General features: G+C 43.2%; 1 long non-coding RNA gene across 1 annotated transcript in view; it reads right to left on the bottom strand.

Moving 5' to 3' along the window:
• Nucleotides 1–14,429, bottom strand: part of LOC309662602 — a 126,316-nt gene extending 111,887 nt beyond the window's left edge. Inside the window, exon 1 of the long non-coding RNA XR_014264806.1 lies at nucleotides 13,140–14,429. This is a non-coding gene — a long non-coding RNA (uncharacterized lncRNA). The remainder of the gene's footprint in view (nucleotides 1–13,139) is intronic.
• Nucleotides 14,430–20,103: the final 5,674 nt, after the last annotated feature.

Raw genomic sequence — 20,103 nt, 5'->3', positions numbered from 1 at the left:
AAAAAAAAAAAAAAAGAATAAACCCTATGTGGGAAGTTTCATATCAGCATCGGCATCATCCCATGTTACTGAATAAGAAACTGAGACATGGAAAGGACAGGAATCTTACTCAAGAACACACAGCTAGAAGCAGCTGAGCTGTAATTTGAACCCAAGATGCCTGAGTCCATGCTCCCCACCACCCCTGCTACCTCTTGACTGGAGCATTAAGATTTAACAACCAATCAACCAGAAATAAGCAAACACATAACCCTTAAGCATTAAGAGCCCATTTTCTTCCTCCTTTATTTATTTATCAGTCACCCTTGGCTGTGATTCTTTTCTAAATGTGAATGAAGAGCCCACCACTGGCCCTGGGCTAGGCTTTGTAAGTGACACAAAAATCAAGAAGCCCTGGTCCTTGCCCTTCAAGAGTGAAGAGCATGGAACAACAGTACAGGTAGAAGGTGATGTACAAACACGGGCATTCAGACATGGGAGAGTGTGGCCGTTGGTGATGGCAGAAATCTGGGACTTACAGTTCCAAAAAGAATCATAAATAATGAAATAGTTCTGGGAAGACGAGAGGGATTGTTTTCTTTCTTTAAGATGAAATTCAGATTTCTTTACATAGGTTGAATTTGGTCATGAATTGGGCAAATGTTCTTTCACTTTAAACTCTTTCTATTATTTCATTCGCAGGTGACTAAAAACACATTGCTCTCCGTTTACCTTAATAATGCTACCTCCCACATTTAAATTTTCTATACACTGTCATTTATAGGGGCTGTTTTTAGATAACAGTACACACTTTGACAGAAACAATGTCACTGAAAAATAGTATGTAGATTTGATTTGGGGAATTCAAGTGTTTTCTTTAAATGTACAGTACTAGGAAGCTTGCTGTTGGAAATATTCTGTAAAGAATCTGTTAGTAAACCAAGAAATCCTTTGAAATCATATACACAATTACTTGCTAATTTCCCCCTAAACTCTGATTACTATAAATATCAGGTGTTCTTATTCAAGACACACCTGAATTTTGGCTACTACATAATCTACACTTTGTAGCTCTTTGCAAAAGAAATTGCACATCCTAAGTTCAAAGGTCTGGACTCAACTAACATCTCTCCTAGACTTTGATCCCCATGAAACCTTGGGCACGTAGAAGTGACTGTTATCTCAGATTTGTTGCCCACATATGAGGTCCTAAAGCATTTTTATAAGCAAAGCTCCCATTACTGGGAAACCCTGGATTATTTAGGGCTCTGAAGAACAGTCCGCCTGGTCTAAGGTATTTGTTTATAAAACATTTTTTTATATATTTTAAAATATTTTTTAATATATTTTTTCCTACTAATCATGTAACAGGAGAAATTCTTTTTAGAAAATAATGCACCATCGATAATAATTTTATTGTATTGTGATAGGAAATTTGGGGTTGGTGGGCTATTTGGGGGGAGGGTAGTTAAGTGGCACAATATATTACACTGTAATTTGAGAAAAAATGGGCAAACCTAGAGAAATACTACTATTTTAGTTAAGTAAGCTGGGCAGCAGCTCCCTCTTGTGCTGAACAGTAAGTACTGCAGCCACTGAATTGAAATGTGAGAAAGCATCCCTTGGTATATACACATAAAACTTGCTTAAACTAAGAGCTTTCCCCAAATGCTCTAAGCCCAAGAAAAACATAGTGTTTAGTAACTCTTTATTTTAACTAGCACATATACCACCAGTAATACTTATTTAATTAATCCTTCAAACATTTATTGAGCACTTACTGGGTACAGGGATCTAGGAACACTCGGGTGATTACACAGTTGCAGCTCCCACATTGCTCACATAAGTTTGGTCCATCTAGATGTCACCTTTCTCATAATGCTTTTGCTGGTCCCCTGTCAACTGTGACCTCCGCTTCCTCTGAACTGTTTCCCTTTTCCCCACCACCCCCCTGAGACTGAGTCACCTCATGCCTTTCCCCCACTGTCCCCCCTTTACCACAGTTGGTCATTTTCTTATCACCCTACTGGGTTGTAACCTCTTGGAAGGCAGAGGCCGCATCTGATCCACTCCTAGTTTTCCCACAGCCCCTCATTCCATGTTTGTTCAGTTAGGATTCAAATGTATATTTGTTCAATTTAACAAAATTAGAAAGCAACAGGGCTAATTAAAAGCAGATTCCGGTGGAGAATGTATTTCAGCGGCTTTGTACGCATAACTCTCAAAAATGGAGCAGGTAGCGTTTTGTTGCTGTCAAAATGCATGTTGAATTTCTCATCAGTTTTTGTGGTATAATAAGGACACCAGTGGAAGGTTAGATTTATTCTACCCTAGAATCCATGATGTCAGAAAGAGTCTGCTCCGTCACCTGCCTGCCTGTCATGAAAGGACGCTGCAGTGCAGAGGTGTGCCTGTGAGTGCCACGTCGGGTACCTGAATGTGAATGTTTGCTCTGGCCCAGACACCTGGGGCACCAAGGTTCTAACTCAGTGCTTCCCGGACTTCTGGATTTCAAGTGTAAGCGTAAAATATTTTAAAGAAATTGTTTTCAGGGACTGACATGAGTCTGCTAACATCTTATATTGCTAACTATGAACAGTTTTTAAATCATCATTTATTATGACCTTCATTTTATGGGAAAAAAAAGAACTTTTAACACCAAAAATAAGGAAGGGCATAATCTCAGAATAAAGAAGTTTTTTTTTTTTTCTATTGAATACATTTAACTCAAGTTTTGGACCGCACATGGGAATCCAAACATGGGAGAGAGAAAGCGGAGGGCAGACGCCAGGGCACACACCTGACACCCATCTTCCGCCCACGTTTCTCCTAATTGGCTTCATAGTTTCTTTTCATTGGATAATCCTCTCGTTCAGGTTTGCCTTGTTGTGTGTGAGAATGAGCAAGAAGTCATGTCCCTGGGGAAGAGGAGCTAAAGTGGAAACCAGCTGATGCTGAAACCCGAGTGAGGGGATTGGCAAATGAAAAACTCTGAATCCGATAGAGGAGAAAGGCGGGCGGAAGGTGGGAGCCAGGTGATGGCCTTCGGTGCCACCCTCCACTTTCTCTCCAATTTCTTGGTCCCAGTGTGTGGTTTGGTTGGCTGGGTAGTAGGGGAGCATGCGGACGGCCTCGTGTGGGTTATGGGGAGGAAGGGGAAAGAGAGAAGGAACTGACCCCACTTGCTGGGAGCTAACTTCTCTCCTGACCACGAGGTAAACAGCCGAGTAAGAGCCTGCAGCTGTCTTGTGCTCTGCTTTCTAGAAACGCTTTCAAATAGCCTCTTTTACTGCGTCACCTCCATACAACCAAGCTGTCTGATCTCAGGAAGGGACCGGTGGTGGAATTCTCTCCCTTGCACTCCAGGACTCAGATTAGAAAGGGGAAAGGCTCTCAGTTGCTCCTCTCACACCCAGAAAAAGGGGATACCTCTGTGTGTGTGTGTTTGTGTGTGTACAGGGGCTTAACCCAGACTGAGTGTCTGCGGGCAGTAGTGAGAAAGAAACCTATAGCTTGCATCCCTCGCATCACTCCTTAAATTGCCTTAAATACACCACCCCCTCCCAAAGAGGGGGAGCCCATCAGTGAACGGCCAACGGGGCTGATGGCCCACCGAGGCAACATCCAGCCAAGAGGCCAGTCTTCCCAGGGCCCTTCTGCAAAAATGACAGCCTCGGTGCTCACATTAGTCCTGGCTCTGCAGAGTCCAGGGGGAGCCCCGCCACCAACAAGCAGGTGTCCCCCTGAGTCAGACAGGACCACTGCGGAGCCCTGGCCTTGGCGGTGGACACCTCTTCCCAGACCCACTCCTGCCTGCAGCACAGCCCCAGGATTGATTCTCACGTGCGCCTGCAGCACTCAGTGTGTAGGTGACCATGGTTCATCTCCCTCCTTCTCTTACCGTCTTTTCTCACACCAACAGGAGAGAGAAAGCTCTCAAATCACCTTTGAGGTAAAAAAGAGAGCAAATGAAGAAAAAGCCCTGCTAATCTTCTCCTCTGAACATTTTGGGTAAATAACTTAACATACCGAAAATGTCAGGGTTGAGATAGACAACACCTAAAACTTTACACCAGTTACCAGTAACCATCCTCCTGCCTTCAGGGCATTGGAAGTACAACTCATCGCCTCACTCTGAGCTTTCCAAACTCCTCTTATCTTTCCCCAAAAGGTCTCATTCTGTCCTTAATCTCTTAAAGCTCCACTCCCTGAAAGGGTCTGAGGCTGTCTCCATTTGTTCCTCAGGAGATCTTAGTCATCTTCTCTCCAGTTTCCCTGGACCTTCCATCACCTTCCACCATTCCCCTCACCCTCATTTGGTTTCTCTTCCCCCTTCTCCTAAAGGCAGCTTCAAAGTAACCCGTGACTACTGGGAGAAAGGAACCAATACAACAGTTTGTTCCTAAGAGGCAATCCCTCTTCATGGCATTGGCTGTAACAGAGTTTTACTTTTATAACTTAAGTCCCTGTGACCTGAGGCTCTTAAACAAGAGTTGCCAGATAAGGTACAGTATAACCAGTTAAATTTGAATTTCAGATAAACAACAACTAATTTTTTATTATAAGTACGTTCCAGGCAATATTTCAGACCCTGTGTTATGATGTGATTTCTTTCATGTCATGATTCCTACTCATCTGGTGTGAAACTCATAGGATTTAAGCTGTGTTAAGTAATTCAAGATGGAATTGCAGTGGCCAACACGAACTTCCAAATTAGTTGTTTTGGAACATCCGGTATAGGACTGTTGTGTCTTCGTGTGATAAATTAAGTGTTACTTTAGATAAGGAAATTGTTTGGTAATGTCCTCAGAAAAACTTCACTGGAACAGGAGGAGCAACTGATAGAGACAAGACCCCCTGGGGCGCAGCCTTATTCGCTTCTGGCAGACTCCTTAACATGGGACCACTGAGTCCACTGACTTGAAGGCTCTTCGCTGGAGAACCCAGCTCCACATTGCTGAGAGCTGATCCAGGGACACCGGAGGCCCTGTCAGAGCAGAGGGTGACTTTCTATTCACGCTTGTCGCAAGACCTGTTGCTGGACCAGAGACCACTGCCTGTGTTAGACGCCTCCTTCCCAAACTTCTCCTGGGAGTGATTTATTACCCACCCTCTTTTCCTCCCTACTTTGACTAACCTGTGTTTCATGCTAATTGTGTGCAATAATCCCAGTGATTCATGAATTGAATCTTGGCTACATTTACTTTATCTCTAACCCCGTAATTCTCACCTTACTGCTGGGCCCTGTGACACAACCTTTCTTTGCTAATCTGGCAATCCTGTCTTAAGTAGATGTAACGATAGAAGTGACCTACCACTCACTGAGCACCTAGCATGTGCCCTTTAATTAAGGAGACCACATGCGCCACTTTGTCAGGGACAGTGCCGCTAGGCGGGCTCCTGTGGAATTACTAATAACGCCCCGTTCACGCTCTCAAGTGTTTCACTTTGGATCCTTATAAAGTATGTTCCATTTTCATTCCCATGACAATGCTACACAAGGACGTTTTATTACCTTCATTTTGCAGACAAGTCAATTGATTTTCAGGAGAAAGAAATAATTAGCCTAACGTCATGCAGGAAGCGAGGAAGTAGCAGTGCCAGGATTCTGGCCCAGCCTGCCTGCCCACTCAAGGCCCTTCTCTGGGCAGACGCTGCCCCTCTTGGGAGGGAGGCCGTGGAGCTGGTGAAGAAGTCCCAACTTCCACAGGGCTTACACCCTTAGTCCCTTCTGGACTTGGAATCAAAACTGTGCCCACCTACAGAAGATCTAAATAGACGTTTCTCCAAAGAAGACATACCGGTGGCCAACAGGCACATGAAAAGGTGCTCAACATTGCTAATTATTAGAGAAATGCAAATCAAAACCACAATGAGGCATCACTTCACACTAGTCAGAATGGCCATCATCAAAAAGACCACAAATAATAAATGCTGGAGAGGGTGTGGAGAAAAGGGAACCCTCCTACACTGTTGGTGGGAATGTAAATTGATACAGCCACTATGGAGAACAGTATGAAGGTTCTTTAAACTAAAAATAGAGCTACCATATTATCCAGCAATCCCACTCCTCAGCATATATTGGAAAAAAACTCTAATTTGGAAAGATACATGCACCCCAATGTTCATAGCAGCATTATTTACAATAATCAAGACACGGAAGCAACCTAAGTGTCCATCGACAGATGAATGGATAAAGAAGATGTGGTATGTGTATATATATATCTATCTATATATCTATATCTATATATATATGAAACCCCTTTTACAATCTCAGACAGGGTCTATGGGTCAACTTTCTTCGTAGCCACAGGCTTCCATGGATTACATGTAATTATTGGATCCACCTTTCTTATTGTTTCCTACGCCAACTAAAATTCCACTTCACATCCAACCACTTCGGCTTCGAAGATGCTGCTTGATATTGACATTTTGTAGATGTTGTATGACTATTTCTTTATGTATCTATTTATCTATGAGGCTCATAGTTCTTTTAGTATTAATTAGTACAACTGACTTCCAATCAGTTCGTTTCGGTACACCCCGAAAAAGAACAATAAACCTAATATTGACCCTATTAACAAACACAATACTAGCCTCACTATTCGTACTTATTGCCTTCTGACTTCCTCAACTAAACATCTACGCAGAAAAAACAAGCCCCTACGAATGTGGGTTTGACCCTATAGGATCCGCCCGCCTACCCTTTTCTATAAAATTCTTCCTAGTAGCAATCACCTTCCTTCTCTTCGACCTAGAAATTGCCCTCCTACTACCCCTCCCCTGAGCAACCCAAACAAACAACCTAGAAACAATACTTATCGTAGCCCTGTTTATAATTTCACTACTAGCAACCAGCCTGGCCTATGAGTGAACTCAAAAGGGCTTGAAGTGGACTGAACATGGTATTTAGTTTAAAATAAAACAAGTGATTTCGACTCATTAGATTGTGATTAAACTCATAACTACCAAGTGTCTCTAGTACATATAAACATTATAATAACCTTCACCATATCCCTTATAGGTTTACTAATATACCGATCCCATCTAATATCCTCACTACTTTGCTTACAAGGTATAATATTATCATTGTTTATCCTAGCAGCCCTAACAATCTTAAACTCACACTTCACCTTAGCCAGCATAATACCAATCATCCTACTGGTATTCGCAGCTTGCGAAGCAGCTCTTGGATTAGCCTTATTAGTAATAATATCGAATACATATGGGACTGATTATGTACAAAACCTCAACCTTCTCCAATGCTAAAATTTATCATCCCCACAATCATACTAATACCCCTGACCTGACTATCAAAAAACAGCATGATCTGAATCAACTCCACAACCCACAGCCTATTAATTAGCTTCACAAGCCTACTTCTTCTTAATCAGTTCAACAATAGCCTCAACTACTCATTAACATTCTTCTCGACTCCCTTTCCACACCACTACTAATCCTAACAGTACGACTCCTCCCCCTAATATTAATGGCTAGCCAATCCCACCTATTCAAAGAACCACTAATCCGAAAAAAAACTTTACCTCACAATACTAATCATGTTACAAACACTTCTAACCATAACATTTACTGCCACAGAACTAATCCTATTTTACATTATATTTGAAGCCACACTAATCCCCACCCTTATTATCATTACCCGCTGAGGTAACCAAACAGAACGACTTAATGCAGGACTCTACTTTCTATTCTATACACTAACTGGATCACTTCCATTATTAGTGGCATTAACATATTTACAAAAAACATTATAGACTCCTTAAATTTCCTATTACTCCAATATTGAACCCAACCACTACCCATCTCCTGGTCCAATGTCTTTATGTGATTAGCCTGCATGATAGCATTTATAGTAAAAATGACCCTCTACAGTCTCCACCTTTGACTACCCAAAGCACACGTAGAAGCCCCTGTCGCAGGCTCCATAGTCCTTGCAGCCATACTACTAAAGCTCGGGGGTTACGGCATGCTGCGAATCACATCAATATTTAACCCTCTAACAAAATATATAGCATACTCTTTCCTTATGCTTTCCTTATGAGGAATAATCATAACTAGCTCTATCTGCCTACGTCAAACAGACCTAAAATCACTCATCGCCTACTCCTCAGTCAGCCACATAGCACTCGTTATCGCAGCTATCCTATCCTTATTCAGACCCCTTGAAGTTATATAGGGGCTACCGCCCTAATAATTGCTCTTGGCCTCACATCATCTATGTTATTTTGCCTAGCAAGCTCAAATTACGAGCGAATTCATAGTCGAATCATAATCTTGGCCGGAGGCCTACAGATTCTTCTCCCACTAATAGCCACTTGATGACTACTAGCAAGCCTAACAAATCTCGCCCTACCCCCTACCATTAACCTAATTGGAGAACTGTTCGTAGTCATGTCAACTTTCTCATGATCAAATCTCACTATTATCCTAATAGGAACCAATATTGTAATTACAACCCTGTACTCCATGTATATACTAATCATAACACAACGCGGCAAACATACACACCGTGTCAATAACATTATACCCTCCTTCACACGAGAACATGCTCTTATAACCCTACATATCTTTCCACTTCTACTCCTATCACTAAACCCCAAGATCATCTTGGTCCCCTGTACTGTAGATATAGTTTAAAAAAAAACACTAGATTGTGAAACTAGCAACAGAAGACTAAGACTTCTTATTTACTAAAAAAGTATTGCAAGAACTGCTAATTCATGTCCCCATACCTAATAGTATGGCTTTTTCAAACTTTTAAAGGATAGTAGTTATCTATTGGTCTTAGGAGCCAAAGAATTGGTGCAACTCCAAATAAAAGTAATAAACCTATTCTCTTCTTTTGCCCTAATTACATTACTAATACTAATTATTCCAATCATGATAACTAGCACAAACTTCTACAAAAATAACAAATACCCATCATGTGTAAAAAATACTGTCTCCTGTGCTTTCATTACTAGTCTAATCCCAACAATAATATTCCTTCACACAGGCCAAGAAATATTCATCTCAAACTGACACTGAATTACCATCCAAACCCTCAAACTAATATTTAGCTTCAAAATAGACTATTTCTCAATCATATTCATACCAGTAGCATTGTTCATCACATGATCCATTACAGAATTCTCAATATGATACATACACTCCGACCCTTGTATCAACCAATTCTTCAAATATTTACTGCTCTTCCTTATCACTATACTAATCTTTGTTACAGCCAACAACCTCTTCCAACTTTTTATTGGATGAGGAGTAGGAATCATATCTTTCCTGCTTATCGGATGATGGCACGGGCGAGCAGACGCAAACACAGCTGCTATTCAAGCAATTTTATATAACCGCATGGGAGATGTTGGATTCATCATATCAATGGCATGATTTTTATCTAACACAAATGCATGAGACCTACAACAAATTTTCATGCTCAGCCAAAACTCTTTAAACTTACCCCTCACAGGACTCGTACTAGCTGCAGCTGGAAAATCAGCCCAATTTGGACTTCACCCCTCACTCCCTTCAGCAATAGAAGGTCCTACCCCAGTCTCGGCCCTACTCCACTCAGGCACAATGGTTGTAGCAGGAGTTTTCCTACTTATCCGATTTTACCCTTTAATAGAAAACAACAAACTCATTCAAACAATAATGCTCTGCCTAGGAGCCCTTACCACCTTGTTTACAGCTATCTGCACCCTCACCCAAAACGATATTAAAAAAATTATTGCCTTCTCTACCTCCAGCCAACTAGGTTTAATTATAGTAACGATTGGCCTCAACCAACCTCATCTAGCATTTTTACACATTTGCACACACGCTTTCTTTAAAGCCATATTGTTCCTATGCTCTGGGTCTATCATTCACAACCTAGACAGCGAGCAGCACATTCGAAAAGTAGGAGGGTTATTCAAGACCTTACGCTTCACTGCAACAGCCCTTATCATTGGATGCCTAGCACTAACAGGAATACCTTTTCTCACCGGATTTTACTCTAAAGACCTAATTATCGAAACCGCCACTACGTCATGTACCAACTCCTGAGCCCTATTAATAACTCTAACCGTTACCTCCCTCACAGCCATCTATAGCACTCGCATTATCTTCTTTGCACTGCTAGGACAGCCCCGCTTCTCTCCTTCAGAGACAACCCCCTCTTAATCAACTCCAAGAGCCTATTTATTGGAAGTATTTTTGCTGGCTTCCTCATCTCCAACACCATTCCTCCAACAACCATCACCCTAATAACCATACCCCTATATTTAAAATTGACTGCCCTTGTAGTAACAACCTTGGGCTTTGTACTAGCATTCAAAATCAACCTTAACACACAAAACTTAAAATATATATACCCGTCAGACTCCTCCAAGTTCTCCACTCTCTTAGGATACTTCCCCACCATCACACACCACCTACCTCCCCATCTAAATCTATTAATAAGCCAAAAATTAGCAACCTCCTTACTAAACTTAATCTGACTAGAAACCATCTTACCAAAGACTACAGCTTTCATTCAACTAAAATCTTCCACATTAGTCTCAAATCAAAAAGGCCTTATCAAGCTCTACTTTTTATCATTCCTCATTACTATCACCCTCAGCATACTCCTATTTAATTACCCCGAGTAATCTCCATAATAACCACAACACCAATAAATAATGACCAACCCGTAACAATCACCAACCAAGTATCATAACTATATAATGCTGCAATTCCCATAGCCTCTTCACTGAAAAACCCAGAATCACCAGTAACATAAATAACTCAATCTCCCAGCCCACTAAACTCAAACACAATCTCCACATCCTCATCCTTCAAAATATAAAGTACCATTAAAAACTCTACTACCAACCCTAAAAGAAATGCTCCCAGTACAACCTCATTAGAAACCCAAACCTCAGGGCACTGCTCGGTGGCCATAGCCATTGTATAACCAAACACAACCAATATTCCCCTTAAATAAATCAGAAACACCATTAAACCTAGAAATGAACCAGCAAAATTTAACACAATCCCACACCCAACACTATCACCCACAATCAACCCTAGACCCCCATAAAGAGGAGAAGGTTTTGAAGAAACCCCACAAAACTAATCACAAAAATAATGCTTAAAATAAATACAATATATGTCATCATTATTCTCACATGGACTTCAACCATGACCAATGACATGAAAAATCATCGTTGCCATTCAACTACAAGAACACCAATGACCAACACCCAAAAAACCCACCCGCTCATAAAAATTCTCAACAACACATTCATTGACCTCCCCACCCCATCAAATATCTCCTCATGATGAAACTTTGGCTCCTTACTAGGCATCTGCCTAATCCTACAAGTCCTGACAGGCCTATTCTTGGCAATACACTACACACCAGACACAACAACTGCCTTCTCATCAGTAACACATATTTGCCGAGACGTCAACTACAGCTGAATCATCCTGTACATACACGCAAATGTAGCTTCCGTGTTTTTTATTTGCTTTTATGCCCACGTAGGATGCGGCCTATATATGGATCCTACGCCTTTCAGGAAACATGAAACATTGGAATTATCCTGCTACTTATATAGTCATAGCCACCACATTCATAGGCTACGTCTTACCCTGAGGACAAACATCATTCTGAGGCACAACTGTTATCACAAACCTACTTTCAGCAATCCCATATATTGGCACCACCCTTGTCGAATGAATCTGAGGTGGTTTTTCCGTAGATAAAGCAACGCTAACACGATACTCTGCCTTCCACTTCATTCTCCCTTTCATCATCACAGCACTAGCGGCCGTTCACCTATTATTCCTCCATGAAACAGGATCCAACAGCCCCACAGGAATTCCATCCGATCCAGACAAAATCCCATTCCACCCCTATTATACAATTAAATATATACATTTACAAAATACATTTTGGGCACTTTACTATTAATCTTAGCCTAATACTAGCGCTATTCTCACCCGACCTGTTAGGAGATCACGACAACTACACCCCTGCAAACCCACTCAGCGTGCCACCACGCATCAAACCAGAATGATACTTTCTATTCGCATATGCAATTCTACGATCAATCCCCAACAAACTAGGAGGAGTCTTAGCCCTGCTGCTCTCAATCCTAATCCTGGCATTCATTCCAATACTCCATACATCTAAACAACGAAGCATAATATTTCGGCCCTTCAGTCAATTCTTGTTCTGAGTATTAGTGGCAGACTTACTGACACTAACATGAATCGGAGGACAGCCTGTGGAGTACCCATATATGGCTGCTGGACAGCTTGCATCTATCCTACACCTTCTTTTAATTCTAGTATTAATACCAATAATTAGTCTCATTGAAAACAAGCTCCTGAAATGAAGAGTCTTTGTAGTATAACGCACTACCGCAGTCCTGTAAACCGGAAAATGGAGAACAGCACATTTCCCCAAGACTCAAGGAAGAAGTACTACGCTTCACCGCCAGCACCCAAGGCTGAAATTCTATATAAACTATTCCCTGAAAAAAGATATAAGACATTCACAAAACTACAGTGCTATGTCAGTACTAAAAATAATTCATTTTACTACATACATGCTATGTACACCATGCATGTCTGTATATATACATACACACACACACACACACACACACACACACACAAAATGGAATATTACTCAGCCATAAAAAAGAATGAAATAATGCCATTTGCAGCAACCCTGATGGACCTAAAGATTATCATACTAAGTGAAGTCAGAAAGAGAAAGACAAATATCATATGATATCGCTTATATGTGAAATCTAAAAAAAATGATACAGATGAACTTATTTACAAAACAGAAATAGACTCACAGACATAGAAAACAAACATGTATTACCAAAGGGGAAAAAGGGGGGAGGGATAAAGTAGGAGTTAGGGATTAACAGATACACACTACTATATGTAAAATGGATAAACAACAAGGATTTACTGTATAGCACAGGAAACTATTTTCAATATCTTGTAAAAACTTATAATGGAAAAGAATCTGAAAAAGAATAGATATACATGTATGTATAACTGAATCATTTTGCTGTACACCAGAAACTAACACAATATTGTAAATCAACTATACTTCAATATAATAAAAAACAAAAACAGACAAAAAAAACTGTTCTCACGTTCATTGTGCAAGATTCTTCTCCAAGCAATGAGATCCCCACCGCCAATTTAACTGAAGTAGGTGAAAAGCTCTCCACTCACTTCAGAGAAGCCCACTGGAGTTTCGGGTTCATACCTTAAAAGGACACACTTCTTGTGGTGACACCAGAGTCACTGAGAGGAACTGTGAAAACAAGGTGTTAGAGACAACGATGAGATGGGATGACATACTGGCCTTTCCTTCAATCCTAACAGCGCAGGTTGGCAGGCCCAGAACAGACAGAGACGGGGATGAGTCTCCTGTCTGGTCATCATGTTTATACCTTCAGGATTCTTCTATTCTTTATGCACACAGTACACCTAGCACATACACTCATTATGTGCAGGCAAAACGCTAGACGCTCCCCAAACTTGCCGCTGAGCCCCACCCTCACGGGCTTAGGGGCTAGGGGGGAATCCAGGTGAGTCGCCCGGGGAAGGGTCAGGCTGGTTTACTCACCTGGCCCAGCCTGCCCTCTCTCTCTCCTTTGCCTGGAAGGGTTTGGGTCCTGTCGTCCCTGGTACCCAGGGAGTTCCTGCACCCGTTGGTTGCGCAGCAAGAGGCACAGCGCTCCAGCGGGTCAGGGACACGCTTGAGCCTGCAGCGTGGACTCCAATCAGTACGTGTCCATCGATAATACCGAGCGCGAGCCTCGGCCCGGCCCTTTGCTGCACATCTCCCTCAACGCTCCAGCATCCCCGAGAGCTAGGCACAGTCACCGGGCCAATTTTAACAGAGGGAACACTGAGACTTGGAACAGAGAGGTGGCTGTCCAGGTCATACAGGCAGACCTTTCTCCAGGTTGGCGAGCCAGGACGTGAACCCGACCGTCTGGTTCCTGCTGAATCATGGCCCCAGGCGCAAGGCTCTTGGGGTTGGGGGCAGGGCTGGAAAACCGAGCAGCAAAGGCTCCTGGGCAGGGGCGGGGGTGGGGTGGGGCTGGCGAGCAGAGCAGCAAATCCTGAAGGGCGCTTAGCACGTGCAGATGCCACCCTAGATACTTGGCACAGATTACGTCATTTAACCACTACCTCAGCCCTGTGAGCCAGGGTTTTGTAGATGACAAAAGAAGCACGGGGAGATTAAGGAACCTGCCCAAAGTGACCTAGAGAGTTAAGTGGTAGACATGTCAGTGCTTCTACGTTCTTGCTTCCTGAACTTTAACTTGAATATGAATCACCTGGGGGCCTTGTTAAACTCACTAGGGCTGGTGCTGGGCCCCAAACTCTGCATTGCTAACAAGTTCCCCCCCACCCCATGCTGATGCTGCTGACTCACGGGTCAGTTTTACGCTGTCTCGCCTTTTGGTAGTTCAGCTGCCTTTTTATCGTCAATTAAACTTGTCCAAATGGCTCAGGGTGTTAGCAATAACTTCAGCTAATTTTTATTGAGTGCTTACTCTATATCAGGCCCTGTATTAAGAGCTTTCTGTGGATTATCTCATTGATCAAAGGAAGTAGTGTCCCATTTGACACATGAGGAAACCGAGGTGCACAGTTTAAAGAACTTGCCCAAGGTCACAAAGCCAGTGAGTGGCAGTGCTGGCCCCATTGGTTCTTGCAGCGCACCTGGGAAGCAGGGAAAGAGGAGCATTGCTAGCTCATTCTATATATGGAGAGATTGTTCAATATCTTAAAGCAGGGCCTGGGATCCATCTGGTTCTCATAATACAAAATCCAATGCCTTTTCCCTCTCCCCCTCCCCAACCATGAACAAACAATTCCAGTAAGAGATTTCTTCCTTCAGACAGATCTGAAGGAGTCCCAAACCAAACCATTATCATCCCCCTGGGACTTGAACGAACTTTCCTTGCTCAGCTGTCTCCATTTTCTTAAAAAAATCCATTATGCTGGTTAGAATCCCTGGAGGCCTGCAGCATCTCGGGGAAGTAATCAAAAGCCTCCAGAACTCCTGGAAAGTCCCTTCTATTGCAGACAAGGGTGCATTTTCCCAGAGTTACTTATTACCAGGTTTAATTGGCAGCACTGGTGCCAGGTAAGTCAGGCCCAAGACCTGATGTAAACTTTCAGTGACTTTATGCAAAAATCCACAGGACGTGGTTGTTTTCCCTCCAGCCCCTCAGTCCTCAGCTCCTCTCCCCTCTGCTTTCAGGTACTGTGCCCCTCCCTCCCGTCTTTATTACACACTCTCTTCTCCAACTTGCTTTCCAGAAAGGAGACTGGTGACTCCTTTCTAAACTGCATTCTAAACTGATGACTGATAATGTTTAAACAATTGTATCGGGACTTCCCTGGTGGCACAGTCGCTATGAATCCGCCTGCCAATGCAGGGGACACGGGTTCGAGCCCTGGTCTGGAAAGATCCCACATGCCTTGGAGCAACTAAGCCCATGCACCACAACTACTGAGCCTGCGCTCTAGAGCCTGCGAGCCACAACTACTGAGCCCACGCGCTGCAGCTACTGAAGCCTGCGTGCCTAGAGCCTGTGCTCCGCAACAAGAGAAGCCACCGCAATGAGAAGCCCATGCACCGCAACGAAGAGTAGCCCCCACTCACCGCAACTAGAGAAAGCCCGCACACAGCAACGAAGACCCAACGCAGCCAAAAAATAAATTAAAAAAAAAAATTGTATCAATTATTCCAAGTGCTGGGAATGGGAATGGAGGACTCAGAGATTCAAACGATTCTTGCATTTGGGAAGTTTACAGTTTAGTAAGGGTAACAGATACAGAAAGAATTTTAGTAGGAAGAGGTAACTTCTCAGATGTAGACATCTCAAGGGCACTATGGGAGCCCAGAGACCTTATCAAAGGAGATGCTATCACAGGTGAATTCTGAAGACTGGGCCAGAGGCAGCCAGTGGAAAGGCATTCCAAGCAGAAGGAACAGCATGAGCCAAAGCACAGAGGCATGAAACAGCTCAGATGTGTGGGAGCAATGCCGTACTTTGAGGCATAAAACGTAAAGCAAGGAGTGGCCAAGGACAAGACTGGAAAGTGAAATAGAAGGAATGTCAAGGGGCTTGGACTTGCTTCTGTAGGCACTGGTTCTCAAATTGCGCCTCAGGGTTCATTTTGGAAGCCAAGCATGGACAGACGTCTGAGCTCCCACCCTGCAGCTCCCCTGCCCTTCCACCAGGGCAGCTCGGCCTTGGCTGGCTTTATATGTTTGGTGTTGTGCATAAAGAAAGAGTTCTGCTGTCAGAAGACGTGTGCAACCACTGCTGTACCTGATGGGGCACCGTCTCAGAGGAACTCAGGGCTTCAGGGATTGGGGAGAGGCTGAATTTGGGGTTTCCTCTAGTTGGCAGATGGCCAAGGAGCTCTTTCTCTCTACAGACCAGGAAGTGGCCGTTTCATTTCCTAATTCGATTCTGTGATGAGTAAGGAAGTGGGAGCTGCTTCCTTCTTCCCGGCTGAAGGGAAAGCCGAGCTGGCTAGCCCAGCCTGCCCCACTGACCCCTCAGCCCTCACTGGCTCCAGCGGCCACACTGGCCGCATCAGCCCCTCCGAGTCCAATCTCTCGAGTCCAGCCCGCAGGGGCTTATCACTCCAGTGACCCTTGATACCAATTTATGACTACGGGTTATGACTACTAAGGCCCCACCGTGCTGCCAGAACTGGACTTGCCGATGGAATCTATCCATTTGAAAGTTTTGCTGGGCCTCCCCATGACCACCATGACTGACCTCATTGATGAATAGCCCACGTAAGCCAGTCTTATCTTCCCCTCCTGCCAGAGGACCTGGCTCTTCCAGCGCTCCACACCAGCCTCCCTGGCCTGCCTGTCACTTGGTCAGGTCATGAAATTCTGGTTCTTTGATGTTCTCCACATAAACCAAGCCCCTCAGCCCCTAATCCTGACTGCTGCTCTGCGGGACACCCCCCCTGCAGGCTGCCTGGCTGGTACCACCGCGGCCCCAGGAAGGCAGCTTCGGTAGTTCATCCTCCAGCACCACCTTCCAAGAGTGCTTACCAAGCCACCGCCAGACACTCACTGAGCCAGGTGAAGCTGACCTCCGTGGGAAAGCATTAGTCCAGAGACCAACAAACATTTTGAATGTGCATAGTATCAACAAATATGTTTGAGGGTGCAACTCCCCGCCATAGACTGATGACGACTTACAGATTATAATCAGGTGTTACTGTGATACTCCATTGTGTACATTATTAAACATACACAAAAGTGTAAATTACAGTGAATGAGTTAGAGGTAAACAGTATTTTTAAGTGTTTTATTTATTAATGGTACAAAATTTTTGCTCTCACTTTGAAAATGCAACAAAAATATTCTTTCTAAGAGACTATAATTGAATATGTTTCATTTTTTAAAAATTAATAGACTCTATTTTGAGGGGTAGTTTTAGATTTACAGAAAAACTGAGCAGAAAATACAAAGAGTTCCCATATACCCACTCAGAACCCTCCTCTCCCCAGTTTCCCAGATTAATAACAGCTCATATTAGTGTGGTACATTTGTTATAAAACAATGAGCCCATATTGATATATATTATTATTAACTAAAGTCTATAGTTGGCATTAGAGTTCACTCTTTGTGTTGTACATTTTATGGGCTTTGATGAATGCATAACGACACGATCCACCGTGACAGTATCATACAGAGTCATTTCATTGCCCTAAAAGTTCCCTGTTCTCCGCCTATTCATCCCTCGTCCCTGCCCCCAGCCCCTGGCAACCATAGGTCTTTTTAGTGCTCCATTATTTTTTACAACCTCGGTTTAACCCTTTGTGATAAGATTGGATTTGGAGGTCCCATTCCAAGTACACTACTTGCTTTTGAACCATGCGGCTGGCGTAGCAGAAGAGGCCTCCCAGCGGTTACCTGCTGCCGACGAGGGAGAGCAGAACTGGGTGCACTTAGGAAATCACGGTAATTTTTTCAGTCCCACTCACCTGTTAGGTAAAGGTCTCTATTGAAATTCAGCTGGTAAATTCCTCTGTTCCCTACAGTCAATAATTTATTCTTGAATGGTTATTAGAATCTGATGCATTTTACAAGTTTAACAAAGGGCTCAGCTGTCCGCCTCTCTTCTAAAATACGTTGATAGGAAGATTTTTAAGCAGATCTAAAATTCTTCTCCAAGTTTTCAAAGTAAATAGATATAAGGGTTTTTATAGATAACATACTTGATTTTTTTAAAAAACAACACCATAGGATGATAGAAATACTTCTAAATACCTCTTTTCAAAAATACTTTCTAGAGTACAAATTTCTTTTCAAAGGCTGTTTCTCTCACATCATTAAAATGTCACTTTACATTAAAGGGATAGATTAAGAGAACTTATTTTTTTCTAAACTATTAAATAGGTAGCACACTGCTAACGACCATTTATCATCACAGAAAAGAAGAGCAAATTTAGAACACTTGCCTTTTTTGAAAAAAAAGTACACACACTTGAAGTTTTAAAAAGTTTTAGGTTTAGTAACATCTTTAAGTACTTTCACACAGATAATGTCTTCTCAAATTACAGATTTTCAGTCAACCCCATCTCATAAATTCTACTGTTTAATTTTATTATCACTATTTTGATATGTTTTATATTTTTACATATATTTAACTTTCGTAATTTTTAAAACCTACTGCAGAAGGTTGAGTTCATCACTTGCCTGGGTCCGTGACACATTATCATTCTTCAAAATACCCTTGGGATATTTTAGCAAGTGCCCTCCTCACCTTTTAAAGGGTTGTCCTCCAGATCAATCATATTTTAACAGCATCTTCATAAAGTGTTTTTTTTTAAGTGAATATCAATTTGCCACAATAAATAAAGTAAACAAATTCAGCCTTCCCTGCCCCCTTCCGGCATCCTCCACTTCTGCAGGTGTATAGCATGGAATAACCATCCCAGCACGGCTACACTTCCACAGGGACTCCCTGTGAATGCTGAGACTGGGAAGAAAAAGGCCCACTCTGAGTCCTGGGGGTCACCCCACTTCCTGGTTATGCTATTAAGGGTCCACTTCTCCCTGGTCCTCCAGCTGTGCCGCCTCATCTCACTGAAGTTAGGCACCTGGATCCTTGTTACAGGAGGAGGACATTTGGAAAACCTTGTGCCTTTGGAAGCCCCTAAGGTCTTCGCAGGTACCTGCCCTGGCACCTGACCAATGAAGCAAGGCTTAATCATCCATCAGAGTCATCAGAACAAACGCCTTTCATGTCATTAAGTCCATTCCCGACATAAATAAAACCTACAGCCCACATGATCTTCCTGAGACACTTACTCGGGACCTGCCTGCCAGTTATGAGTTTCAGTCCTTGTACCTTCCTCACTGCTCCTGTAGGGGCACCAGAAACCAGCAGCTGGATCAAACTCCACTGGACTTGTGCTCCCTGCCACCACCCTTTCCTGCCCCCTATGCCGGACACTGAGGATTAACTGCCTTTCAGTTCCTCTTTTATGTGAAGGGACATGATGTCAGGTCCCCGGGAAACATCGGTTAGTGAACAGCTGTGCCTGCCCGTGCTGGCCATTTTCCATTCCTCCCTCCAGCCCTGGGGGGCTGACCTGTGCGGACACCATGGCGGGTTTCCTTGTCCTCTGGCTCCTGGCTGGGTTCACGTGGTGGTGACACTGGCAGGAGAGAAGTCAGGGTATCTATGCCTCCAGTCTCACCCCAGGGTCACCGCGGCTTGACACCATTCTTCATCTGAAGGTCACAACTCCTGCCAGCAGCCCCCTCCCAGAGCTGAAGCTGCCCTCTCACATTCTGTCCCCTTCAGGCCTGGGGGCAGTAACGGCAGCGTCCCTTGTTCCTTTTCCTAAACACCTTTGTAAACAATTCCTTGATTAAGCTTTCCTATATTACCTCATTTGAGAAGATTTCTGTTTCCTGATGGAAACTGCCTGCTCTACTGTCCAAACAGCAGCTGTGGTGTAAATGCCATTCTTTTGTTCTTGATGTGATGCTGGGTCAAGTAGGAAAATGGGTGTGAGTAATGAACAAGGATGATGATGGTAACA

Source organism: Balaenoptera physalus (assembly GCF_965194825.1).
Source record: "Balaenoptera physalus genome assembly, chromosome: 6".
Lineage (NCBI taxonomy): Eukaryota > Metazoa > Chordata > Mammalia > Artiodactyla > Balaenopteridae > Balaenoptera > Balaenoptera physalus.
The sequence above is the reverse complement of the archived record's forward strand: the minus strand, read 5'-3'. Positions and strand labels throughout refer to the sequence as shown.